We start from the raw sequence: 27,704 nt of genomic DNA, 5'->3' as shown, positions 1-27,704 counted from the left end.
ATATATTATTACTGCTAGTATGTGAACCATAGCTAAGTGTGTATGTATGTGCGTGCACATCGCTGCGGTACGCACTCCGCCACCCTATCCGTTTGGTGTAGGTTGTATTTTACATGGTGTATTACATGGCGGACCAGTAGTTGTTATCTTGCCATTGGAGTAGTGCTGCCATCTTCTCGTGCTGGGGCACGTTCTCTCGTTCCCGCAGGGTCGACGAAAAAAGGAAAAAGGTAGATGGACAGTCTAGTCTCTTTTCGTGTGGTTACGTGCTATATATACATGAAAGGAGGCACGGACGGATGGACGGACGAACTCACTTAAAGAGAGTCCAAGACAGATCTCCGGAAATGTTGCCTACATCCGGTCGGTCGATCTTCACTGACGGCCTGCGTGAGTGTGTGGCTCTGCCAAGCAACGGGTCGTTCGGTTCGTTCACTTGCTCGCCTGATGTATGTCTGCCTAACGACCGACGCTCTTCGTTTGTAGAGATGGTCGAATACCGACGTGGCAGTCGTGAACAGAAGGCAGAGACGAACGACGCGCTTCTCACTGACTACCGCTAGCCAAGGTGCACGTACAACGTCAGACACGCGCGTCTCACAGGCGTGAGAAGTCTTTTATGATACAAAATCTAATATTTCCACGCTTAGGTTTGTCTAACCAACGACTGTCCTTGCTCTTCGCATGTTCGACTTTTCCGTGCTTCCGTACATAAATGGTACGTATACAAGTGTGCCTAAAGTGGTACGTGAACGGTGAATAAAACCAGTGAAACGTATTAGAGTAAAGCTTCTACATGTACCTCACTATATTTCGTATATTTTATCCGTAGACCTCTGCGATAAATAAAGGTGCGTCCTTGCTACTGTTTAATAGGGAGCTGAACCTACGCTTGCTTAGTAGAAAGCGTCTAGCGAGAAGTAATCGCTTCATAAGATCATTTCACTTTTATTAGTGGTATCACCGCTTTGTTGGCGATCCGAGTGGCTGTGTCACTCTCTGACCATGCATTATAGAAGTGTACGCGGTCTAAACGATACCTTTTTCTAAGCCATTTCAAGGAGAACTTAAGAACTAAACAAAACTGAACGACTAGGAAACTTTGAAATGAAAGCAGTTAAACATGTTCAAATTCGTGCTAAGACAGTGAGTCAGGATCTAGCAGGCGGGTAAACTGTTTCCGCTACCGCGTACGAGAGACGTTGCTTTCATGTATTGTATTCCATAGTCTATTTTGATCAAGTACCATACGAAAAATAAGGGGAATACGGTGAGCGAAGACGCAAAGTCGCGTTGCTTAATCACAACTCAGCGCCAGTTGGCCTTGTTTTGTCAGCGAAGCTGTCCAGTAGAGTACTAAATGACTGAAAAGTCGACGTAACGATACTGTACTCTTATAGCTGATTGAGTTAGCGGTCGTCATCAACAATAGTGTTATAGATGTCAACTCCATACGCCGACCACTCGACCGGCCTTAAAAACAGGAACGACGGTAAAAATAATCAAAACCTATCTACAAATTCTGCTAACTTTAGAACTAAAGATATTGTGCCTTCTGCAGGTTGGCCTGTATCAAGACTGATGGGCAGAAGCAGTCTTAAAGAAAGGACGACTACCGACACTTACAATTACAGATGATGGAAGTTGTACATTCAGACACACGTGATATGAAAAGCTATCACTTCAAGTAATAGTGTGCTTACTTGTAGCTCACCCCTCGTGTGCTTATCAGGTGTGGGTTACGATCACGAGTATGGTCATCTGTGTGCTATTCTCATTTGCATTATGTTATAGAGTCTAACAAAAGGTCGGGCGTGATCCGGCACGTTCACTTCGACTTTACTTAAAGCAAGACGAAACAGGAGCGAGAATCGAAATGAATGAAATTAGGAAATGGGTCATGAAAAGATGCCGTGATCGTTTTGGCATCTTGTCATTGTTAAAGTTTGAACGTTTTCAAATTATGTGTCCGTAGCTTTTTGTCCTGGTTATGCTCTCAGCCGAAACGACGCGCTACGCTGAATCTAATAATGTACCTGCTATTGTTTTTCTTTTGGCAGGTACAAGTTCGGTTTGTTCATTTGTTCAATTGTTTCACATTCAATTGTTGTAACGGTTTTGTTTATTACACGATTTTAGCCAATCTATTGGCCTTTGGCAATTTCCTAGAAGTAGCAAAACGCCTTTTATATGTCCTGACCTAAGATAAATGACCATAATATCATCTGGGGAAAGCTCACGTTATGGTCGTTGTCAGTACCTTAAGTAGTTGATCTACCGCCTGGGAGCTGCAAATCACTTCGTTTATTACTGAAATTAAAAACAGAAGGGCATATTAGCAGAGTTTGACATACGAGTATATGTAAATTGTTACAAATTTGGAAAACAAATTAAATTATCACTATAAGCTGTTAGTTCGCCTTCAATTAACAAACAATTATAACTTCAATTTTTTTAATAAGATGATGATATCGAGTCAGCGTATTGGCGTCAAGCGAAATTCGACTTTTCATTACACCTGCCGATTATATAGTTCGGAGGATATAGGACTATAAAGTTATTAGTTGAATAATAATAATAATAATAATGGATATCATTCATGACATCTGTTTGAAATGTTACTGTGACAATGTAACAATTTATTCAGTGTCAACTTGAAGGTTACCAGCGAGGAAGTTGCAACTTAAGGCGCACTCAATTTGTGTGACCCAATATCATGCGTTCTCAACTTGGCAAAACATAATGAACGTAGCTGGCATCGGTACGTTTTTGGCGTTCCGCAGTATTTTCTAGCTATTAGCAGAAGTGATTTATTTAAAAACAGCGCCCCTCCGAAATATCGGACACAAATACCATTAGGATAGAACCACGCCAATTACTAACTATAGCGTAAATCAATCAAATTACGCATCGAGGACATCGGCGAGTTCTATCCTATCAGCCATGTCATTTTTAGATAGATAATAGTTCTAGATATACTCCATAAGATATCGCCCTATTGGTATAGTGTATGTCAAAACATGAATACGATAAAATAAACTTATCATATTTACCGATCGTTAACTACTAATTATTACCACTTTTTTTCTCTATACAGGTATTACATGTAGCGACGATTAATTACGTCATAGATCTATCGTCTACCGTATTATGAACGATAGACAACTCTGTACGTATACAAACATATTATAGTTCATGTTCTTCCGATCCGAATTTGTTAGGCCTGATACCTCTGACATAACATTAAGCAGAATTATAATGTGTTAAATGGCAAGCGCATCTCAAAATAAACCCACTTTTGATGCCATAACGACACACACAGATGCTGTCCACCGTCGACTGCTTCTTGCATCGTTCGCCTAAGCAACTGTTGACCAGCATATACGCTGTACTCGGCAGCCGCCCAATCGTCCTCGTGTGCGTCCTGAAAGGGTCCCTTGCTTGTTTGGCCGCCTCACAGACAAATGTGGCCAACAGGCCGAAGCGCGAATCGCTTGCGAACCTATCGCAGGTGCGCATCGTATGCCAATGCGCTGCTGTTCCACACAGCGTCAACACTTACAGACGTAACCAACAGGCATTAGCAGCCTTTACAGTACGAATCACCATCGCAGGACCACGTCGCGTAAAATCAAACGAGCTCAAACTTGGAAAGCAGGACATGATGACTGAAAACTGTGTTACAGAGTTGGCCGTCGTCGTGTGAGTTGTCACTCCTGCATCATTTTATCGAATTGTTCGACAAGTGATGCTAGCATCGCTAATCCGGTTAGCTCAGCTATTCTCTCATCGCCCAAAAGGCACACATGATCCCGGCCTTACATTGGCGTTCACACATGCATACGCCCATGCACGAGAATACAATGGTTCGCCAATCAGCAACATAGTAATATACAGCTGACTTAGTCTCTTTTTTTGCCCGCCTGATTCGTAGCATGCCTTTACCGATAACTTACCGTATACAGAGATAAAAGCGGTTGCATTAACTTTATCTCACCCCAAATGCAGATGCTGCCGCCGCCATTGTCCGTCCCTCTCAGATAATTCAATAGTTTGTTCTGTCTTGTCATCGCTTGCAAGAGCAACAACGCCTGCTGATCGCCAGCCACACCGTCTAGTGTGGCTGGCAGCTGAGAGGAGTGCGTGCCCAGAGTCACGTTTGCTCGGCATCGCTGGCGGCCGACAGTGCGCTATAGCGAAAGTTTTCAATGAAACCACAAAGGCTACATGATTGCATAGGCAGAACAAAGGACTAAAGGCTACACTTAACAAAGCTCGTTGTTGATGTAAGACGTAAGAACTGCCATTGTACGGTTCTTAACTTGTCCAATTTTGCAGTTCAACTTATATTCCCAGTAGACGCGTGTATGTACTAACGGAAAAGGAAATAGCGCCATTTCATTACTGCGCTAACAATAAAGTTCCGTTAGGTTATAAAGTTATACAATAAAGTAACCTAAGCGGTAGTTATGAAAGTGTACGTAATTTCAAATGTATGTATTTCGAACGGAAGTTATTTGAAAAACTATTCTCCATGTGCATGTGCCACGCATGTCAAGACTGCTGAAGCAGCGGTAATAATATACTATATGAGCTGACAAATTTTTGCGTCAGCTCCTTGCTTTCTTTTGGTTTGGCCTTTGTTTCTTACTTATTTTGCCCTCTCATAAAGCATTTAATGTCTTCGTTTTCTATTGCCTCCATCGATATGTTGTCAGAAAAGAACGGCAACTTGCTTTAGGTGTTACGAAAGCCCGTTTACATAGACGAGCTTGTTATAAACGTCGACGACGGTGGGCCGTAAAGCGTACAAAGGGGGAGTTCACAAAAAAAGACTCACAGCTATAAAATACGTCGTTTAAAGGATTGATTAATTAGATGCACGCTATATACAATATAACGAAAGTCGTCTGTTGAGGGCGAAGTCGCAGCAGTGATGCGTTTGCCACAGTGGCGGCTGCGAAAGGGCCCAGAACTGCTGTAGTTAGAACCGCAGTAATTGTAGGCCACCGCCACAGGAAGTACCGTGTACAGTATTATCTCTATGAAAATTCGTAGGCCGCTGTAACGGTACAAATTTGTAGTTTACATGACTATCCTTTCCTTTTTCTCTCATAGAGGAAGGTTTTATAGGAGATAAAATTATGATAACTTCCGATACATACCGCTTGACTAAGGCAGTGTTCTGCAAACTTCGTTGCTGTAACACTTGCAGTAGCCTCATCGATTGCAAAATCGTACCGCGATGCTGCGACTACTCTGTTCGTCAGTCAACGGTCAGTTCGCTGTTTACAATGTGTGTCCTCGGCTATATGTTATGAATAATAATGTGGTAACGAGTGGTACTACTTCAAGATATTAAGCTTCAGAGGGCCTGGACAATTCATGCTATGTAAATTAGTATGAACGCTATGCATGTGCAGGACCTTTGGAGACCATAGTGTCTGCAGATGTCAGATCGTGCTCGAAGACAAATGCTTAGCCAAATCACTCATTGACAAAAATTGATTGAGCCACATTTTCCCTAGTTTATACTCTTAGTCTTCAACCGCTTCACTGAACAATGGACTCTCGATTGTAGTCTGAATACAGAACGATTGGAAAATCAAAAAGAACTAAAACATGTATGTATCTCATAGCAGCTGATTGCTCTATTACCTGAGGCTAACATGTATGTTATTCGGAGGCAATAAGTACCTATCTGATATACATATAATTACATAGAAGTGTAAGTGTTCTACCTAGCACGAGAAACAGATTTTATACTCAAGGTGAGTCCCTCGTCATCATCGGGAACGGTCAGCTATACGCCTTCGACGAAGTGAAGTGCTTTGTAGGCTGTATCATTCTGTTCTATTTTTGGCTATGTTGGACGACTCAAGTAGCTCGCCCGCTACTTAGCTCTGTTTGATGGTAACTAATATGACCTGCTGAGACAATCACCTCTTTGACAATCCTGTACACCGTACATGTATAGGTCTGATATGCTAAAACAAACTACATCGACGTGTGCAATCTGTGTGCTGTTTATTCTATCACCGGCTATCATAATGAAGTGTAGATACTGAAATTTTACGTATTATCGTGTATAGACACAAATCATAATAGAGGGTCGGCTGTCTGGTCGAGACCTACTTCTAAACAAAACCGGCCTAATGAACTTATAAAACAATTTCTTTATTACAAATTTTATATACTGACTTTATTCAAATAGAAGAGTACTAAGATGGGGGGGCTACAAGGGCTTTCTGCACTGCGGTAATTTGCTTTACTTAGTTTTTAGCCACTTTCCCATATACATCTGACACTAGCTCTTTAAAGGCACATGGATATTTTCCTCAAGTGGGTCCACCGCTTGTGGAATGTCGTAGGCCAAGAATTACCGGGATAATAGAATTTACATACAAGAAAAAAAACCCTATTTTGTGCGCTATGTGAGCCGAAGGCATCATTGGCCTTTTCCTTAGCCAAAACAAAAAAAAACTGTGCTTACTATTAGAAGATGATTCCACGTGTTCTGATATCCCCAATTGTTGAAGAAGATCTTAGCAAGATAGCCCACCCCTCCACGTAAGTAATAACGTGCGAAGGATCACTTTATTGAGCGCCTGAGCTCCAGATGAAGTAACGTTAAATGATCCGCCAAGTCATGTGATATACGAACACAAAATCATTACAATTTACTCTGAGAAATTTTAATATCAATTTAAGGGTTATGTAAGTTTGATAATAGAAGTATAAGTTTGATCATATAGTAATTAGTTAATAATACATTGCAAATTATATATATATATACGTCTTGCGAGCAAAATTCATCTATACGAACTACGTTATCGGCACTGGTAAAAGAAACGTAACGTTACGTCATTTACCGATCGAGCTAAGGTCACCTTGTGATAGTTGCCATGTAACAGTTTAGTATGACAAAATTTAGCGTCCTGAACGTTGTTCTGTCTACTTTGCAGAATTGAGATTGTGACGACTATAAGCTCATCGACTGCCATGAATTGATATCAGCAAGCCCAGAAATGCAAATATCATTTAGAACATACAGAAAATAGCAATTTTGCAATAAAAACAGATTTTACCAATACATTATTCCGTGCACAGTCTGCATTAAAACAAAGCAACAGTAGTTTTCCTGGCTTTAGCAATCAATATGGTGAAGTACTTTCTCATAACGAAGTAATTTTCGATAGCACATTGCCTCAACTTAAATAGTGAGCGACATTATCAACGACGTTAGTAAGTTGTGCAGTGATTTCCAATGTGACTATACCATGTATTTTATGAGTAAAGCATGGTATAAGTGTTAACTACTAACAATAAACAATATTCTGCTAAAATTTGACATGATGCTAGTATCAGTAAGCGCTTCAGTCTTTACCCATACGGATGATTTGACAGAATCCTATAACTAGTTTTACGTGTTTGGTAAAAATTAAAAAAGATTTTTACTTAAAACAAGGAAGTTAATTATAACAATGAGGCACATAAGCTCTAAACCTTTGCCTTTAAGCACTGGCTTTCAATTCATATGGGTAAAGAATTTCTGTTCTAGTAGATGACCATATCTAATAAAGAGTAATTAGAATCTCTACTTTAGAATTAAAGAAATAACTCGAATTTTATGGATTGACCCCTAAAAAAAAAAGAAAAACATTTCGCTGAGTTCAATCTTAACTCTGAACGCTACAACCACCCTTTTGCACCAATCGAAGCTGTTATAGGGCTTCGTTATCGTAACTCGTTAGAGGAAGCCCACAAGGACTGCTGCCCAGCGGTTGTACAACAATTCTTCATTGGCCTTGAACTTTTCTGGTCAGGCCAGAGTCGTTTTTAAATGGCCTCGGCTTATGAAGGCACGAGGTAGGTTCACCCAGAGACCGTATCGGATTAGGACGTAATTAGTGTCTCTCAAGTGAACAAAATAACGTATTCCAGCTTTGTCCCCTACCAACAAATTTGTAAACCTATAGTTAAGTCTGTTATCTTATTTTATAGAATACATATTACAGGTAACAATGTGGTAGAAAAGTACAAAGTTATCAGGCTGAAACCCTGGCTGATCTGTCGTCATCTCAGATAAAAAGCCACTAATGAAATGTTGCTAAACGCCAATTACTTGGGCTAGAATTTACGTTTATCACGTCGTCGTAGCTACGTATTTTTAGACAAAGACAGAATTAAATGGAGAGCGCGCCAGTTCGTTAGAGGTTTAAAAATAAACGAATCAATAATTTGGCTCCCGATTTTTTTTTCATAGTGGTGTTCAATGCATCATAGGGATTCTTTCTACTATTTGTAATAGGCTATATATTTTAGGGCAGGTTAATTCGCTGCATTCAGCAATTGCAGAGGGGCATTGGAATGGGTCTATACTGAGCCATTTCGTTGTAGGCAGTGTTGAAATATTAGCTGTAAAGAAAGCGGGTCTCTTATTATTAAGCCCTTCTTCTTCTTACTATTATTACGAATTCTAGTTACACCCTTTACAATTATCGTATCGCATGGTACTATGTATGTAGAGTCAAAGAAGAGTTGCATCAGGCGATGTAAAAGTTTAGGTCTTCTTGAGCCTCTTTCTCCTAGGTCCTAATCTGTCTGTTGATCAAGCTCCGCGTCAGTTGATCGGACTTGCAATGTTGTAGTCTCTGTCGTTGGCCAGCTTTCAGTAGCACGGTGCAGCGGGCTACCGCCAATCAAGATCTGGATGTTGTCAGTCGCTGTGCCAATATTCAATGCCAGTCACACTACCAACCCTAGGTAATGAACAAGCGTGCAAGGACTACTATAGCAACGAGAACGATATTTCGATAATTCTTAACTTTGTTGTGCAGGCTGTTGCCGTTGCTGCTACAAGTCGAAAAAAAGAAGTACTAGCTGCGATGGGGTGAGATGGTTGTGACGGGAAACACGGGTTTTAGGCCTGGACCTATAGCTCTGATTTCATCAGAGGTCAGAACGAGAAATAAGGGAGTTTTTGACCCTTAGAATAGTGCTGGTGGTAGGAGTTGTGGTGGAAAACCAAAGAGTCTGGTAGTAAGTACACTAGAATCTACTAGGTAGAGATTAGTAGTAGTAGGTAGTAGGTAGAGAAATTTAACAGCAACGAAAGCAACGACGACAAGTCTCTAAAAGCTGCTTTGAACCGTCGACATTATGGCGCCCGTACGTACGACCGGCAAATTCAGTCACTAACAGTGAGCTAAGGCATCTTGTCCTGGTCCAGGAAGGGGCTGCTATAAAGAATAAAGGTAACTGATAGGATAGGATTAAAAAGCGTGACGCCCTAATATCAATATATGTGGTAAACGAACCAATGGGACAACGACTCTCAAACACAGCAATAGGTTGATCTTCATTTGAAGTTGGTTACAAAATTCTATTCGAAGATGATCCTGCATGATGATGATGTGATCAAATCCCGCACTATCGAGATCTCATCAAATCTATTGATATCGTTCTGATGCGCGATATTCTCATTTACGTATATAAAACGTTAAACGTATAGTTTTGTATGTCGTTCGGCACGTAATAGCTGGGCAGATATCGGAATAGATCTGACGTTAAGGCGGCTCAATGTCAACGTACATATACTTTAATGGACACTAAAAAATAGAGGATACGCCCGAAGGGAGTAAAAAGATGAAACAGGAAGTCCTGGTTACTGCGAAGACAATCTAGCAGAGCTATATGGTGCGCCGGAATTGGATTGATAGTACTGAAACAATATAGCTACTATACCATTTGGACGCGAACGGTTTCGAGAGAGAATTATGCCAGTGAAGCAATCTAATTTGGCGGATAAAATATACTTGTCGTGAATCCCTTGGCCTCGCAAGCGTGCCAATAAATAAGCTTGTGCTAACCATAAGCCCGGAAAAGCTCTAATGAAGCCACATTTTTACCATAATACAAAGAAAGAAATAAAATAGACAGGAGTCCAGCACATATCATTGTGTTACTGCTAATCCTTCGTGTGTTCACATCTTGAAGGATACTAAGTAGAAACAAAAAAAAAACAACAATTGGAAACACTTTCCTTTCGATTGTCTTCCTGTGGCCGAACTTGTTCTGTACGGTACCCTACGCGTAGGATGTGAAATCGTCATCCGTCAACCTGGCTGAACAAGTCGTAATGAGGTCGCTAAACGTATGTGGCCAAATCGCCATCGCCTCGACGGTAGTAGTGTTCGTTCAGCGTGCTCTCGCCAGGTTTGTCGGTCCATCTGTCGGCTTGAAAAGCTTAGCTTGCCTCGAAAGGGGCAATTCCAACTAACTGTTTTGGTGAGTTATTTCCTGTGTCAAGTAGCAATGGTTTTTGTGTTACTGTAGAAACATGATGATGTGAATGATTAGGCGATCCGCGACGTCACAATATTGCAATCAGCGATAAATGTAGTTGCAACAGCAGGTCTGATGGAAGATGTACATATCCTACACAGATCTGCGATAACGACTACGAATTTGGGTAGTCTCTCAGTTCGAGTTGTACAAGCACGGCGTCCCGAAATGCGGATTCGCACAGAATTGTATAGCTTTACCAAGCTCTAGAAAATAGTCATTTAACATAGGTGAATTAGTACTCTGTTCTCGTGGGACATTACTGTCTGGCTAATCAGGCATAGAAATGACAAGGACAACGGTACTTTATTGAATCACGCATGTCTTATGGTACAGATATCGATATCGGCGTGATATCTGGAATAAATGGACTCAGCTATACTGGCTTAGCTGTGTTTTCTCTATGCAAATGCATTGAAATAATGAGATTAAGTTTATATGAGGCAGCTATAGATTAATTCGTAGGACTGCTTATAGTCACTAGTAGCGCGTTTACTTAACGCGAATATGATACTTTTCGGCCTACTCTCAACTCTGGGACAACATTATCTCCATCGGCAACAAATAAAAAGCGAAGTCGCTATCGCCGAAAAAATGGCACTCGTAATTCAGCCTTTCCCTGACAAAAAACATTGCGACTTTGGCCCGACTGGTCCTTACATTTTTAAAATAGTTCTAGTTTTCGTATGTACTTATCTAAATGTATTTTGCACAAACCATGGACTATATCGAGCTTATAATATTGGGTGCATTGGTTATACGATAAATGCCTATATATCTTGTTTAGGACGTTTTCGTTGTGTAGTAGGCCGAACATGCCGCTGTCTACAGATGCCAGCTTTGTCGCTTAAGCACGTATTTAGTAATTTTCTTAAATTTATTATTATACTTCATTATATATATAGTTAAAAAAAAAAAGAAAATATATATATATATATATATATATATATAGAGAGAGAGAGAGAGAGAGAGAGAGAGAGATTTTTTATTAGTCTATTAAATCAGCGACTCTTCGCTGTTTCCTTATCTTAATTTTTAAGTTATTCTCTAGCCGACTACAGGTGCATACTGACAAATGTTTTATGCATAGATCTGCTTCGCAACGTGTTTATTTAATGTTACAGAATTTTCTATTGTTGTTTTTTTCATCTCTGCTAATTACTCACACAAATCATTAATATCCTTTCATTACTCTAGTCATCAACAGAAATGGTAGCTTCATGTACACGTTTTTGCAGATCTCTAGCCGAGTACGTCTTCAAGTTTGGGAACCGCCATAATTGACGTCAGCTACAGTTTCTTCATGCCCAGAGTTAATGGTGATTTAAACACGACTGGAGGGGTTAAAACGATAAATTACGGTGTCTATAATTAACGATGGTCGGTGGTGCAGCGACGTTGATCTCTAAACAATAGTTTGAGACCTCGGTATCACTCCGGCCAAACTAACCTAAAAGGTTAATGCGGTTTGTGCTCCGCTGCATAGGATATTATGGAATACAGGATGACGCAATGATCAGAGTAATTTTGGTTGGTGTTTCTTATCATGAATGAAAAATCGATCAGTACTTTTGATTCGATATTGAAGTTGAACACTTATACAAGATAAATTGAGGTGATTTTTATGCACAGCCTAAATTTTCTTATTTCTCATTGTTTCAATTCTTTCGCCCAGTATTAGTCCCTTTCCTTCATCCCCAGGCACTCTTTCCTTTATCTCTATTCTTAATAAGGTATAGATAACTGGAAATAAGCTTTAGTTCTACAAATCCTGTCTGGACACAGCTTCTTAGTTCGCCTTTACCTTTTATGCATGTATATAAATACGTATTTGATTTTCCGAAAAAATATAATAAGGCTGAGAGGGTGCTTATATTTGAGTAACCAGCAAATAGCAGCTTTTCTCAGCGACATTTTAGCCCTGCCTCGCTAACCCGCCTCAGGATGCTCCCGTTACGTTCAATGCTTTGTTTGCCATTAACGTTGCATCTGATGCAGTGGTCGTAATGAGCGTTGTGCACCACATTTTTACCGAACATAGCCCAAATCTAGGCTCTTAGATTTCATAAACACTTAATATAATTTTTTTGCCGTGGCATTCAGACACCCATTTTACCTTTTGATTTCTTTTTTAAGCTTCGTCCCAGTTTAAAGGCTCTATCGGCTGAGAAGCCCGCGATAGACTGCGAGAAACCCAAGTGACGCAGTAGTACCATCATATCGAGAAGCTTTTGGTAAGAGCCACAGCTTTAGTCAGTTGCTAGGCTTTTACAGTTGGCGATGCGCAAGTAAGAGCGCATTGGGTTCTACCAGGAAACATCAACAGTACCGTAGTCATTTGATTACTGTAGCAGGTGTCCGGACACGAACTTGATCAATTGCTTGGGTTCGAATCGTACCGGTAGACGATGGGAGTGTTCTTTGTTAGGGCACGGTTCCATGCTTGGCAGTGACCGGTCGCTAGTGGACCTACCGTTATTGGCTTCGTATCACCTACTTTGTAAAGCTTCCTATCTCGTCTTTATGTTGTTCAATCTTCCTGTTACACGTGTTCGTAACTTTGCGGACGCTGCCTGTTTACTACTGCTACAACCAGCAGTTACCGTAACACAACCACGATCGGCTGGATAAGTATTATAGTATCATAGATGATATGACATTGTTTCACATAACTCTACCGATAAGAACCAGGGGACACGAGCACCTTTTGTTGGTATTGTCGCTTACGCGCCTTGGCTTATGTGATGATATTGCCACCACTGCTGCTGCTGCGGCACCCGTTCTCAGTGATGATGAGTTTTTCACGACGAAGATGACGCGACAAGACGACCTGTGGTCGGTGCCTATACATACCTTTTTGGCGTTGGCAGCCATGTTGACTTGGCAGGATAGCTGCCCACCTGCCTTGTTGGCTGTTTTGCGTTGATGTTCGACGTTCTAGTTCTCGTTCTCCATTGTCAATGATTTCTCATATCATCCGCCGTCACCACCAGCTATGCCGCCGCTCTTGCTTCTTAGCGTTACAGCGGGCACAGCAGTAATGAACGTGCGCTGTGCTTGCTGGTGGAGTCGACGACGATTGGGTCTTGTCGCAATCGAACCCACAACCCATTACTCTTTACTTAGACGCGCATACAACCTCTCAGATAACAAAAATAGTAAAGCAGTACCGGCTTCTATAACTGCGTCGTAAAGCTCATAGCGTTATCATTGCGCTCGTTGGTCCTCGTCTATCAAATGCTCTTTCTATTTGTCAGCATATACACACGTGTATATATATATAGGGTGGGAAAAAATCTCTCGACAAATGTAGATTCTATCCGTGTATATACTGTACAGTTGTAAAACGAAGACTCAGTTTGTGAAGAGACTTTTCTTCCATACTCTATATAGAAGTACTACAGGTGACTTTTGTCCGTTCGGCAAGAGGTGTCATAAATTCAGTATGATTCGAATTTGTCGTTTTAACGTGGAACAATACTGGCTAAATGACTAAACAAACAACTGTCAAATATCTCTTGCGTACAGCTATAATATATTGCCTATGTGCATTATATATATGCGGTCACCCATAGATTTCTTACAAATATGAAGACTGTCATGTACTTTTTCGAACAACGTTATTTAAATGTATGAATTTAAATCCCGCAGATCTTCTTCTGAAGAATCGTTCAAGTTATTCTATCATTCAACCTAAGTCCTTTTCCATTCGTTAGCGTCTCCTCTCTATACTGAAAGCTTCCTATGATTGCAGTCAACTTTAAAACACCTTTGTAAGTGTAGGTCTAAAGAGAAAATCTGGACAAAGGTTTTGTATGAAATAAGAATTGCCCGTTTTCTTCAGAGTTTATTCCAATTAGTAATCCTTTTCTCTTTTTTCGCTCGTCGTATCTATGCTGCCCCAACTCGTGCTGCTATTTACCCTAGCCAAGAATACGTGGTGCATAGGAATAGCAACAAATCGCCTTTTTGTCTAACGGCCATTTTGGGAAAGCTGTGCGCACATCAGTTACACCTCAAACTCAGGTATCCTACACAGTGATCGCTAATGCTGTATATACGCGCTAGTCGTCGTTGCCTTCAAAGTACGGCTGTGTTTCGTCGATGAAGAAACTCAGTTAAGCTGACTGCATCTCTCTATCACTTACAAGATATCCAAAAGTTTCTGTCCTACATTCTATGCCTCTACTATATAACCCAGCGTAAAGGCTAAATGCTGGTGTTACAAAAGCACGACTGGGTAGAAAATAAGCGAGGAAAAACGACGATCGTAGCGTGCCAAATGGTACACATCGATGATCAGCCCCAACCCTGAGAGATGCTTAGAAAAAGTCGTCACTTGTACATCCAGCAAGCTCATCAGTCTTTACAACTCTATGTAAGATTAATAGTTACATTGCCGGTTAGAAGAAACAGACGATAAGCCGCTCTAAACGAGGACAGAAATGCTTATACCCAACTTACGACCTATGAAGCGTTTACGTCAGCCTCAGGGTTAAGGTTTATGAGTTGCTCAAACAGCATACACAGCAAGTTCACACTATGAATGACGATTAACTGTTAAGTACTGGCCAAGTATTTTATCATCTATTTTTCATTCATTTATCAAGAAGGTCTAGTCTAGTAGAATAATGCCTAATACCTCAGTGAATCCTGGATCGAAGCTAGGGAAAATCAGGTTACCGCCAGGCTTGAAATTTTGAAACAAGTCTACGTTATCCTTATGTTGAAAGTTCATTTGGGAGGTTAGGTCTAGGATAAGGTCTCGCTACTTGCCTCCCTGGGCAAAATGTTTTGTAATTGCTCCTGACAGTGGCACGACGTAAAAACCGGAGCTGTTGTACAAATCTCATAACGTTCAAATTAAATTTTGGGTCGCTTAGTTTTGTCCGCGCTCGGAGTATTACTGCGGACATGCTTTACAAACATGGAATACGTAGACTACATAGAATAGAAAATTACAGTGAAAACTAAGATATTGCTTCTAACAAGGTATGACCACATACTTCTACGAAAGGTCATGCCTATATACATAAAGATGTCGTGTTTTTATTTTATTTTTTTTTTTAATTTATTTATGAGCCGATACGGCCGCTTAGTCAGTCAACTGAAATTATTTTTAAGTGCTCCCTTATTTCGTGTTTATTCAAATATATCTGCTTTCCACAGTCAAGTGAACGGCTCAAACTGCGCTTCGACATGGACGGTAGACATGGTAGTAGCAGATGAGACGTCAGAGAGGGCCCATGAAGTGTGAAGCCATAAATATTTTTACTTAAGTGAACGTCGAAACCGATAACTCTCTACTTCTTGCGTACTACCTGGTGTCATTATTTTCTTTGTAGTACTCGCCTATACGCTTTTGCAAAAGAACAGCTATCCCGTACCTGTGGCTGTGTCGGCTCCGAACGGCAAGACAATAGCGAATGTCCGATTGTTTTTCTGAAATGATAGTCGAATCGCCACCAGAAACTGGCCACTCATTGCAAAGTGGCCTATCGTCTTCTGCGGCTAGCAACAGCCGTCCGTCATCTTTTCTAACCTGAGCTCTCCTGTTAGTTGCCCCGTCGCAGTGTTGCTGGGGATGGCGTCAGTTTTTCTTCAGGCCGCCAGAAAGGAGGTCGCAAAAAGAGAGTATCGCCTCTCAACTCATAACACTGGCTGCAGAAGTGCCCGTTTGTACGTGGATAAGGTATAAGCGATGCCGCCACTCCATTCAGCCGTCCTTCTGAGCTTCTTAAGTGCGTGTGACTCGCCCACTTCGTCGATGCTGACCGGCACTACTTATCACCAAGGCAAACGCAATAGCAACAACAGCAGAGGCGGCCGCGCCACCAGACGGAAACAAAGTTTTAAAGCACGACGCGTGAGGCCATTATGGCAACAATAATGATAATAGTAATCACAATGCACTTACACAATAGTCCAACTCTATCCATCTATCTATATTATTTATCGCTTATGCGGTTGGCGTTTCTATCGGTGCTCTGGCTCGACGATAACAATGGACCTAGTGGCGTCTGTGGTCATGGCAATTCTGTCGACGACACGCCTCCTCCTGCTGCCGGTACGCTTGCTCGTCGCTGCTGCTGGACTGCTATGACGCCGGCTCGGTGTCAGATGGACACAGAATGAGGCCTCGCGTTGAAGTCGCCATACGCCACAAGCGTCGTTCCGGAGCATCGATCTTAAAAGCTGATGGACTGAAGGGCTGAAACACCTTACGATGTCTATTTGGATTGCTGCTACGACCACTGGCTGTCACGGCTTCTCTTCCAACTGGTGCCGTCGACGTCAGGACCTCTATTTGACGTTCATCTTCAACAGAAAACGAAAGCCACGCATGATACTACAGAGTTTTATTATTTACTAGTATTTTTCTAGGACGCAGACGGTGAAGGCAACGTTCCTCAAACACTACTCGCACACGTTTCGTACACAACGAACGAACAAGGGCAAACAGCTAAGCATTTTATGTAGATGTTTGGCCTATAATCAGTCAAACATGAAGTCGCTTGTGATAAAGGTACAACGAGTTCAAGGGTTTTTCGATGAAGTATGACTGACTGTAGTCAAGGTCAACGGCAAAGTAGAGGGTTTACTTAAATACTGGACGTACGCACGTATCTGCGCGTCCCATGAACTAAGCGATATTGAATATGAAAGAAAACAAGCAAGCAAACGACTTGTTTTTATAGTTATCGATAATTACGCCAACGAGAGTTATTTGTCACATTAATTTATTTAAGCGTTGCTGTTTCTCCATTATCTCCGTAAATACATTGTGAATGTATGGGGTAGAGATTAGCTAAATCAAGTTGAGCAAAGATTATACTTAATTACTATCTCTCAGGCGACATTTTAGACCAAGCAAACATTTATCTATTATACTGGATTTTAACTACTTAAGTAACACGAGTTCTATCGGTAGTAAACGTAGGTTCATTGTTAATTCCATTTAGTCGTCGGTGTCCATCATTAACTTAGTAACTGCGGTAATATTATCAAGGCAAAATGTACAAGCAATATATAAATGCTTGGTCTGTGACCATTGATTGCATCTTTTTCAGTTTCATTAGCATTATCGCATATATATATATATATATATATGGCCATAAAGCATATGTGAACATTCACGCATAACCAGTATTTTGATTTGTATCTTCCACTGACAGCATCGCTCATATTATGGTAAGAGAAAATTTATTTGTGAGTGAACGGTAAAGGTAAAGCCAGGACTTGAGCTGCCCTGGCAACTTTTACTATTGAATTTCGAGTTCGCCGTGTATGTACCCGGGTATATGTTTAAGTGCGTTTCTGGACCAAAGCTCTTGTGTAGATCTGATATGTGATTATGCCCGTGCGTGCTGTCATCATCACTGTCAAGGCCGGTCATTTTTTTGTTTTGTATGCTCTATCGTTCATAGAACACAACGTCTTCGAGTCGTGTGGCCATATACAGTTGGAACTGCTTGTGAAACCGAGCGTCTGTCGGCGCATCGGCAGCGGTTCTGTCGCAGCGCTACCGGCGCGTCCGTCGACGTTGGTGAGTGTAGGATTGTTGCTATGGGGGCTGCTCAGCCGACTGGGCGAGTATTTATTTGGAAGATGTACGTCATGTTCCGTGCTGCTGCTGCTGCTGCTGCTGCTGCTGGTGGTAGCTCGTCTTTTTTTTCTGCTCTCCCGCATCTCAACATGTCCCAGCTCAACCATCCCGTCAGTGACTAAGTCCCGCATTCGGTGGCTTCGATACTGCAGTTGATGTCGTTGTCTATTCTCGATGCAGTTGTTTCGCCTCGATTCGACTCTGGCCTGCGTGCCTGTCTGTGCCAGTGTGTGTTAATATACCTATGTTCCAGCTTTCGGGCGTATCGAACAAATGGATACTTCTGAAGAATGCTCGTATGTGTGCTTCTATCAGACACTGAAAGGATAATTGACGATAGATCTACCGAAATTCGCTTTCACCCGCTAAACTAACACATCTTGGTTTAATAAGTTCTTTTTGTCGCGTTCGATATTCGACCGATTTTTCGACCTCGCTCATCCGTTTTTTTTTGCTTGAAAGAAAAACTTTCGTCCATACTACTAGCGACTTCTTTCGCGAATGCTATATAACATTATACGTTCAAGGTATATATAGATAGTTCTAAACGGTCCCCGAGATTTTCTCCAAAGGTAATGGACATTTTCTGGACGCTCTAACAGCGCTCGTCCCTGTCCTCTTTGTGCTTGTGCTTGCCGCGAAAATTTAAACTTTGTTCTAACTGCAGTTCATCCCGTCCGCGCCATCGTCGTCAAGAGCGAAAGTACTAGTGTCACGGCTGCCGCAGCTAGTGAGAATGCTGCTGGCTTGTCCTTGAGCTACTACAGAGTGGATGGCTGGTTGGTTAGAGAGAAAAAGGAAAGTCAGCCGGCGTTTTAGCAGTGATGGCCGCGACGGCTACGGCAGCAAATAGCACTAGACGGCCTGGCGCCGTTGGTGCGTTTGGCAGCAAGCAAGCGACGGGCCGGCAACCGGCGGCGACCCCAGATAGCGGCGCATAATGTCGCTAAGCGTCAACGAGCGTGTTGTTCCGGCCACCCTACCTCAGCTCAAGCAACCCGAGCTGCCAGTCGGCCCCGCGAAACTGCTCTGGGAACAAAATCGTTGGCCTACTTTAAAGAAAATGACGATGACTTCTATAGTGCGCTCTTTGTCTGGAGTTTTTTTGGACGAATTTTATTCTTGAAGAAAAAAACTTGTTTGACTGCTTTAGCAGATTTTTTAGCTTGAAATAAATTGAAACGGGCTGGCGGGCCTTTTGTTGTCTCATCTCCTCGTATTCTGTAGTTAGTAGTATGTTAAAGTACGTACGTAGAAATACGGAGAGATAAATAGATGTATTTTTTTCCATGTTTGCCCTTGCTTCCTGCTTACTACCTGCTTGTTGTAGAATGTGGGGAATCAACGAGACGACAGGTTTTTTTCCCGTTGGTATAATTGTATTGTTACGTAGTCCCAGACGTCGATTCCATTTTAGCTTTTCCCTGGCGCACAGACTGAACTTTGAATTTTACGTGTATTATATTCGTATGTTTAATGTCATTAGCCATTTTAATCTTTGCATTACAGTTATTAGGCCGAGTTCCAAGAGCATAGAGCAAGCTAAAAATTAAATTGTTATCTCCTGTTGTTGTTTTTCCCTACAAGGTTGGTAATCCTTTGCATCCTGAGGGACAATCTTCAAAGTAATCCAGTAATATTTTGTCACTTTTTTAAAAATCCATACCATATTGACAGTTTTCCGTATTTACCAGTTCTAATGAATTACATTGTGTATATTTACCAACTATAAGCGTCAGGAGAATACTGTTTAGTTATGAAGTAATCGATAAAAAGGAGAGTCTGTAGATGCTTTTTGCTTAACAAAATAGCCCTTGCTATTGCAAATGCTCAAAGGAAAAACACGGGAATAATAGAAGACGTATGAAATTGCTGGGATACACAGGCGCACTTGCCGAGCCGAACAAATTGAGGCTTTGAAAAAAGCTAGAGCCTCACTAAAATTGATTACAAACACGCGTTTCTACTTAAGAATAACTTTACGCGTAACATTTTATCAAGCGAGCTGTGTTCTGTCTCTAAAGCATTCTCTAATTCAATTACGTAAATTTGCTGTCATTGTTGCACCTTTGTAACAAAACACACACAGATAGTCATAGAAATTTTATGTATTAGTGTCAACCTCAGGGTCACCTGTGCTTATTTACTAACCCTTACGAGTAAGTAGTCTCTAAAAGTATAAAGACAAGTTGCAACCCAGTTTCTCTTTTTCTCGATCTCGGACCATCGACAACGATGCTTTTAGCTATGTTTATCTATGGGTTTGCTGTATTTCATGCGTAGCTGTTCCGAATTTCTATTTTCTCTATATTTTCTATATATTTCTATTGCTAAATTGACTTTCTTGCTATAACGTCTAAAAAAAAAAACCTAGATCTACGCCTACAAGTATCGAGGTTCATTCTACTCAAGACATTACAGAAGTTCATCGAATTTCTAATTTTTGGCAAGAACAAGTGAAGTTCCTGCGCGGACAAGCTGAAACGTAGCTGCGTAACTGAGTATAAGTTAAAATGACGAACGCTATCGGGCGGTTAACTTGTCTTCTTTACAGAAAAGCTATCCAATTCAAACAAAACCACGAAGTTAACCTTTCAAAGAATAAACGAATTCAAACAATAAATTTGCTTTCCATATGAAGACGCGATCTCGAGCGATATTAAGCTACGGAATATCAAATATTGTTTTCTGTCAATTGAATCGCCGCACGCTTCTTCGAAAAATACTTTCCTCTCTACTGAACCTGATTACCTAGACAGGAAAAGGGAGACGACCTGACTAGACTTGGTTCGCTGCTTTCTGATTCAATCTCAGCCTATTGGAATGATAGGCGCGAAATCGTTAGGCTGCTGCCAGGAACAGGAAACCGGCCATGGTAATAAAAATAAAGGTAGCTCCTGAAAGACTTTCTTTGATCATTCTGATGTACAGAGTCTATTTCAATATACACTTATTCTAAGCCTAAGGAAACAGTGGATCCATAGCCACAAATCGATATGAGCATCGAAAGTTTCTGAAATGATATCAAACGAGTCATATTAGAAAATTTAATTTTTCTTTTTTAACTTCGTACTTTGATTTGTACTGATTTTACTACGGTTTGATCAGATAATCCAATACGAATGATAAACTTATGCCGACGTACCTGCGCTGTCAGATTTAATGCGCTTTTTTTAAACGCTTCCAAATATCTGCCAATTACAATTATAGTTGTTTTGATCCACAATGATGTATCGGGGTCAAGACAAATCTGTGTATAGAAAAGTTCAACCATGTGTTTGTAAACGTTCAGACCTCTGTTCTGGAGGCGCGAACTTTATGGGCTGGCGGCCATTCAGTAGAAGTATAAAGAAGAAAAAAAGCTGCAAATGTCTACACGCATTTGCAGAAGATTAATGGCAAACAATAGACAGTCCGAGACACTACCATGTTAAGTGAAAATCTACTGAGACCACACCACCTGCTTAAGTTCGGCCACTGTCCAATTGTAGTTAATTTCGAATAAAGAAGAGAGCGCATAGCTAAGTCGAAACGGCCACGGATTTACTAGGAATTCTAGTAATTTCGCGTCCGGATCCGGGTTTCTAGTACTGCGCCTGGCAAGAGCAAGGAGGATCCCAGTATAAGTACATAGAACATTAGGACACTGTCAGATGAACATAAAAGCTCTGTGAGCTGGGAAAAATTCAGCTCCTCGTAGATGTTCGATCGCGCTGATGCACGAGTAAGTTGTATAATATATTTCAAGTTGACAACGATAATCGTCAAGTAATCTTCCTTAATTTTTGTTCACACGACACTTTTCCGAAGAACAATTTCAACTGTAATATTTCTAGTAGCAAATCGTTAAAACTGGTTTTTATTGCCGCGTCAATCATTGCTCAGAATGATAACGATCATTCTTCTTGCGGATGCATAATAAGGGACGAACGATAGCTAGTCTAAACCGTCGCTCTTAAATGATATAAACATCCTATCAGTCCGTACTGCGTTATCAAAGAATCACCCAAATTACTGAAGTTCAACCCATAATAATAATAATAATAATATAATGATATAACAGTCATGCTAATGAGAGAGATTCAATTTGTCTAAAATTGGCAATGTTTCCACTTATCTCGTGAAATCTTTTAGCTAAATGATCACAGTTTTATAAGTACGTAAACCTAAGATAATTACTGGAAAATCAGAGGCAATTAATCATGTCCTTACGAAGAATGTTCTAGTTTAGTTTGGGAATAGGAAGCCGGGGTGGCCGAAGTGGTCATAACGAAATTCTTCTACGTTACGGATCCCGCCCATCCCCCTAGATTAAGGGGGTATGCCTTTCGCATGCGCAGTTTCTTGACGGTGAGGATTGACTAACTGGATGTCCTGTCAAATATTTTCTATTAGATAGTCAAGCCGGAAAATAAAGAAGTTGATTGACGAATCATACTGACGATATAAAAGCGAATGGTGACTGCTCTAAACGTTTAAATTAGTATTCATTCTATCAAAAATGTGTCCGAATGATATCAGCTAAGTATAAAATAACGAAGACAGACACCCTTGTATATACTGTTTGTTTGTAGAATATTCGTCTTTGTTGCTGGCGCTATTATGTTTTTTCTAGCATAGCATCACCCCATCAGTTTGCAAAGCCTGGGTCCGTCGAGCGTCGGCGGCCGAGGCCCGTATCAGACACTGCCTGAAGATAAACCTAACACTGGCATTATTACTACTACTATTAGAACTGACATGTAATTTACACTTGACAAAGGGTAACTGCGCCAATAACAAGACTAACTTCTTATTTGTTGTTTAGCCGTATCAGTCTCGTGTGACCCGTACTAAACGTGTTAGCTTCATATTAATATGTAAGTTAAATTGCTAACTTCTAGGCAAGCGGCTATGTTTTTGTAACAATCAATTATAATGCAGGGTCATCTGTTAAATACTGATATACCGACAGCTGCAGCGTAACCTGAATTTAGATTTCAACATTTATTATATAATTACTACTATTGCTTGATTTCGGACAATCAGTGAAGTGTCTCCACTCAACCGAACGACACGCTATTATTTGATGCAATAGGAAAATACATTGGGGAACTGTAACTTCAAAACATTAGCCCGAGCGGAACAGAGCGATTTGCTGCTTCGAAGGTAACTCGATCTAACCCTGTCCTTCGAATGGCGTGTTTCGACAGAGCAAGTTTCACCACGCTTCATATCAACCACTTTGTGACCGAGGTGACGGGTCGCTTTGTATTCGCAAACTGTAATTCTTCGCCCGCTCAATGTTGTTTTGTGGAAGATGCCCGTTAGACGATTGCATCTCGTCCTTCTCATCTATCGACGTTTCTATGCGCGTATATGTGTATTGCATATTAGCCGGAAGCTGTCTTGGCAGGTGGCGAGGAAATTCCTTCTAGTTGAAGCCAAGCCCAGTGCGTGGCAGAAGGCCGTTTGAGGCTTCTGCGTTGTAAGCGGGCTGGAGCAAACAGCAAGCTACAGGCTATAGGTCGCCGGAGTGAAACACACGTTTCTGATTACGGACCACTATAGCCGTACCACGAATCCCGCTTGTACATCGTTTTACAGATTCTCCTCTGTTTGAACAGCTCTTTCCTCAAAGCCGCTCCCGTACTCAGAGCTTGAGCCACATATCGCGCGTTGAATACCTCCAAATGTTCATATTTCGGTGCCGGCTGAAGATGCCAACCTAACCCCTTGGTAAAGCTGTCCTCTGTCTAAGCGAGCAATCCATCGGGCCTGGAAGAAGCAGGGAAGACCAGTCAGTTTCAATGATATACTCGCACCGAGAGAAGTCCGTTAGCCGAATGTTGATTGACTGGGAAGCATCTGCACTCAGAAATAGGGCAGGCGACTACAATTCGTGACAGACTACTTTATGTGTATTATTGTTGCCTTTGGTGCTGCTGTTGTTATTTGAGTAGAGAAATTTTGTTAAAAATTTACAATTTAAGGCTTGTAGAAGTCTAAACGACACGAATACTGAACATATCGAAACTTTCTACTGATTGCTTTTAGATTGCATACAGTACGCTCTAAGTAACAGGTGACGGCTGACGTGGTGTCGTATAAGAAACTTAAGAGCGTCGACTGCAACTTGATAAATTAGGCTATCAGAAAAATATACAGTTTGTATGCGTCTTAAATGAACGTATGTGTTATAGATAGCGGATATTACGCGCTTCACCATTCAAATCTGGACCCTTTATCTCAGAAGAAAAACAATGACAGAAAGTTCGTTCTGAACCAAAAGCTTCCAAACTGATCAGCGAAATTGATTGGCTTAACTTGAAGGCTACACTTCTTAAATGTTTAATAAAGTTTCCTTTCCCGCAAATACATTTATTCCAAGATACATACCAGATATCATTCCACAGCATTTTTTTGCAGGTATGGTCTTGTAGGACGTGGTAGCGATGAACGACGTGGACCACAACAGTCTTCAGGCATTTGTTATGTTGCCGACCACCTGCCGTCCAGAGTTCTACTTTATGATAGGTGCGCTCAAAACGCGTAACCACAAGAGTTAGCTCAGCTGGCAACGAGAGTTTGAACGTCCTATCGCATTTTCGCGGTGGCACTCCTTCATAGCGTCAAAGCTCTTATCTAAGGAAAAATATAGCATGGTTTAATTGCAAAGACTACAATAGGTCATTGTACGCCAAGATGTCTTACCTGTGGACAAGCGTTTCGATACACTAGCATGATAGACTAGGGGGATCAGCACAGGTGAGAGGACAAAGGCTTACTGCAGTCGAGAAACGGGTTTTGCCCACACTGCCTGCGGGCATCGATTCCCTACTATTTGTTACCTTTAATCAGGATAAGAAGTGTGCGTTTTCATTATCATATCATGCTCACACGCTATAAGTCCACCTCCGATATGACAAAAACTTCTAAGCTTTCAGGCAGTAATAATTAAGGAAGGTTCAAAATACGCCTTTGCATATTACCCCTGCTTAATCCACTTACTTCTTCTAGTCGAAGCGGTGCAAATTAAGTTTTATTTACATGTTATTATAATATTACTTTGAATATTAGCTCGTAGAGATTTTCCAAGGGATTTTTAGGACACCTAAAGGCCCGTTACAATAACTGCGCTTAGATGTAGCAGTACACGTTGAACTACTAAAATATCATCAACATAAGGTACAGTACCATTGTTTTTACTACTCGCTGAAGATGTAAGATAAGATCGCTAGTGATAGTAGTTAAGCAATCATCCCACTTGCGACGTTCGTAAAATAAGATAGAGTTATTGTCAGTTTTCTCTACTCTGTGCCTTTCTTTAGCATTCGATGGCAAAGACATTGATTTGATATTGACCCATGCATGGAATATATTGAGCAAGACACACAACCCGACCGCCCGGTGATGACGGTGTTCTCAATGTGTCGTCTGGCTTTTGACGTGCATTTAAACGCATTTCTAGCGCCAATCAGTGTATGCGTATGGATAAAATACGGGCGCCATTATTCGAACAGATCTGCTGTCTATACGATTCATTGAATGGTACGCAAAGTACGATAAAGGTCCAATTTGGCAAACGAACAAATAAAGGTTTGTGAATGTGCCATCTTTGACATGACGCTTAACTCAGTCACCGCCGTTCGTACGCGTAACGTGGCTATAGAAATATATTGGACGCGTCAGCAGTGGCAGATTTAGCCGTAGCAGGCCGCAGTAGGTTCATTGTAGTTAACAGCAGCAGAAGAAAACGCAATGATAACAAAGCGTTGTCCAAACAAATGTGGCTGAACTCACAAAGAGCACACAATTAACATGTCCTTTGTAGAACATCGATATATTTGGTTAGGGATTCTTACGTGACGGCTATATATACTATATATAGCAAGTCAGTTGTTCAACGTTGGATGCAAATTTTTGCATGATTTACAATTGGATTCATAACATTACAAGCATGACAGCAAGCTGCTATTTCGAGTTGGACACGCGCACATAGATAACACCCTGCCACGGGCAGGAGCCGAGCGTATGTACAGATCTGCAGGACGGAGCTGCTCTAAGAAGGGTTCGGCCATCGTAAGCAAGCTCTTGCGTGACGCGGTTTCGATTTGCTGAATTATTTCGCCAAAACAGATTGACGATGATAGTGGATTGTCACGCCTCTAGCATCAGGCTTTCACCATGATCCTAAGTTTGCTCGCTTGTTCGTTAGATCTCGCTCTGACTGCCGCCGGCTGTTGAAGATTTGCATTCTATACTACATGCACTCGCGTTGCCTGCGAAAATCTATTTTAAAATTGCTTTTCTCAGCCGAGCTCCGGTTTTTACACGAAAAAAAAAAAAAAGAAGTCCTTATTCGAGGACAAATTTATTTAACGCAATACTTGGAGATCCTTTGCAATTCTTTTTTCAAATTGAACGAATTTAGAACGCATTGAAACTGCAAGTGAAAATAGAGGATTGCAGTTTAATATAAGTTCGAAGGCTTACATCGTCCGAGATTATGTTTCATCGAATTGGGGGGGGAGTCGGAAATACATGGAGCATATAGGAAATGAAGGCATAATCTGAGCTGGTACTAGAAACGCCCTTCGAAGACCTTAACTAGGATACCTAGCCAAAACAGACTTTTGTTAGGCCTGTTCATTAGACAGGTAAATCGACAACATTTACGCCTCTTTAATACAGCACGTCAGCTCTTTTCTTTGTCGTAATAGTAATCTTAATCATTTCTGTGACCAAACTGATGCCATAAGCAATCTCCGAGAAATACAAAAGCAGCGATATCCTTACTCATACAAAACGTGACTAGTGAATGCCGCTTTCGGCTATTAAAGCTGAATGATAAAGCCAAATGCCCATTCCAGGTAAAGGAATTAAACCATTTATTGGCTTTCTCGTCGTGTTCCCATTACGTCTCATTATTTCAGGGCATCTCTTGAACCGCCAACGTCGGCGTAGACAACGCTCGGCAAACGCGAAGTGACCAGTGACGGCGGCCAAAGATAAATAGTCTTCGACAAAACGCCACTCCAGCAATCACCGCCATAGCGGTGGATGATTTACAACGATTGCAAATTTTCCCTCTTGTTCTAATATCACTTTTATATCTCGCTTTTGTTTTTGCCATTTTCTCCATAACAACTTCTATAGAGCACAAACAAGTGTCTTGTTTGCTCGTTTGCCTGCTGCTACTTTATTTCGGCCTTAGCTACCGTCTGATTGGCACGCGTCAGCTGCTACTGACATTTCGGCCAGCCATACCTGGGCGTTCTCTATGAGTCTTTCGAGTTTACTCTTGTCGGTGGCATCGGCATCGTCGCCACCGCTGCTGCCGCTGGTGCTGATATTATTCGTACCACAGTATTTGCCAGTATTACGGTCTCACCTATCGGTACGATTATCGTTCCTGTTTGTGCTCGCGGCGGTGAATGGGAACACCTCCACTTTTCCCATGCTTACCCAACTATCTGGGGAGCCGAATTCAAATGACGAAAATCCCAGCGCTGCTGTTGCTGCAATAGTCGAAGAAGAGGCAGTCAAGAAAACAGTTAGGGATTGAACGGCGCGAGCTGTTCAGGCACACAAAACATAAATCGAGACCGTTTGCACGATAGCGGTAACTTTGGCAACGGCTTCCATCTGTTCTTGCCTTTACACTAGCATCACGCATATACATAAGCGATGCGACTGCTGCGGTCGTTATTGACGAACGTTCGACTGACGGCTCCACTCGATATTTTCCATCCTAGCACTCTAAATATAT

The 27,704-nt window shown here is 41.4% G+C and overlaps 2 long non-coding RNA genes across 2 annotated transcripts in view; one reads left to right on the top strand and one right to left on the bottom strand.

Moving 5' to 3' along the window:
• Window positions 1–3,672, bottom strand: part of LOC147751962 (uncharacterized) — a 36,537-nt gene extending 32,865 nt beyond the window's left edge. The window contains exons 1-2 of the long non-coding RNA XR_015315428.1: window positions 3,297–3,672; window positions 2,261–2,310 (exon numbers count right to left, since the gene is read on the bottom strand). This is a non-coding gene — a long non-coding RNA (uncharacterized LOC147751962). The remainder of the gene's footprint in view (window positions 1–2,260; window positions 2,311–3,296) is intronic.
• Window positions 3,673–17,694: 14,022 nt separating this feature from the next.
• Window positions 17,695–19,162, top strand: LOC111271687 (uncharacterized). The gene is made up of 2 exons (XR_002687038.2): window positions 17,695–18,249; window positions 18,621–19,162. It is a non-coding gene; the product is annotated as an uncharacterized LOC111271687 (long non-coding RNA).
• Window positions 19,163–27,704: the final 8,542 nt, after the last annotated feature.

This window comes from Varroa jacobsoni, unplaced genomic scaffold (genome assembly GCF_002532875.2).
Source record: "Varroa jacobsoni isolate VJ856 unplaced genomic scaffold, vjacob_1.0 contig00873, whole genome shotgun sequence".
Taxonomy (NCBI): domain Eukaryota; kingdom Metazoa; phylum Arthropoda; class Arachnida; order Mesostigmata; family Varroidae; genus Varroa; species Varroa jacobsoni.
Note: the sequence above shows the minus strand (reverse complement) of the source record. Positions and strands in the feature narration are given on the sequence as shown.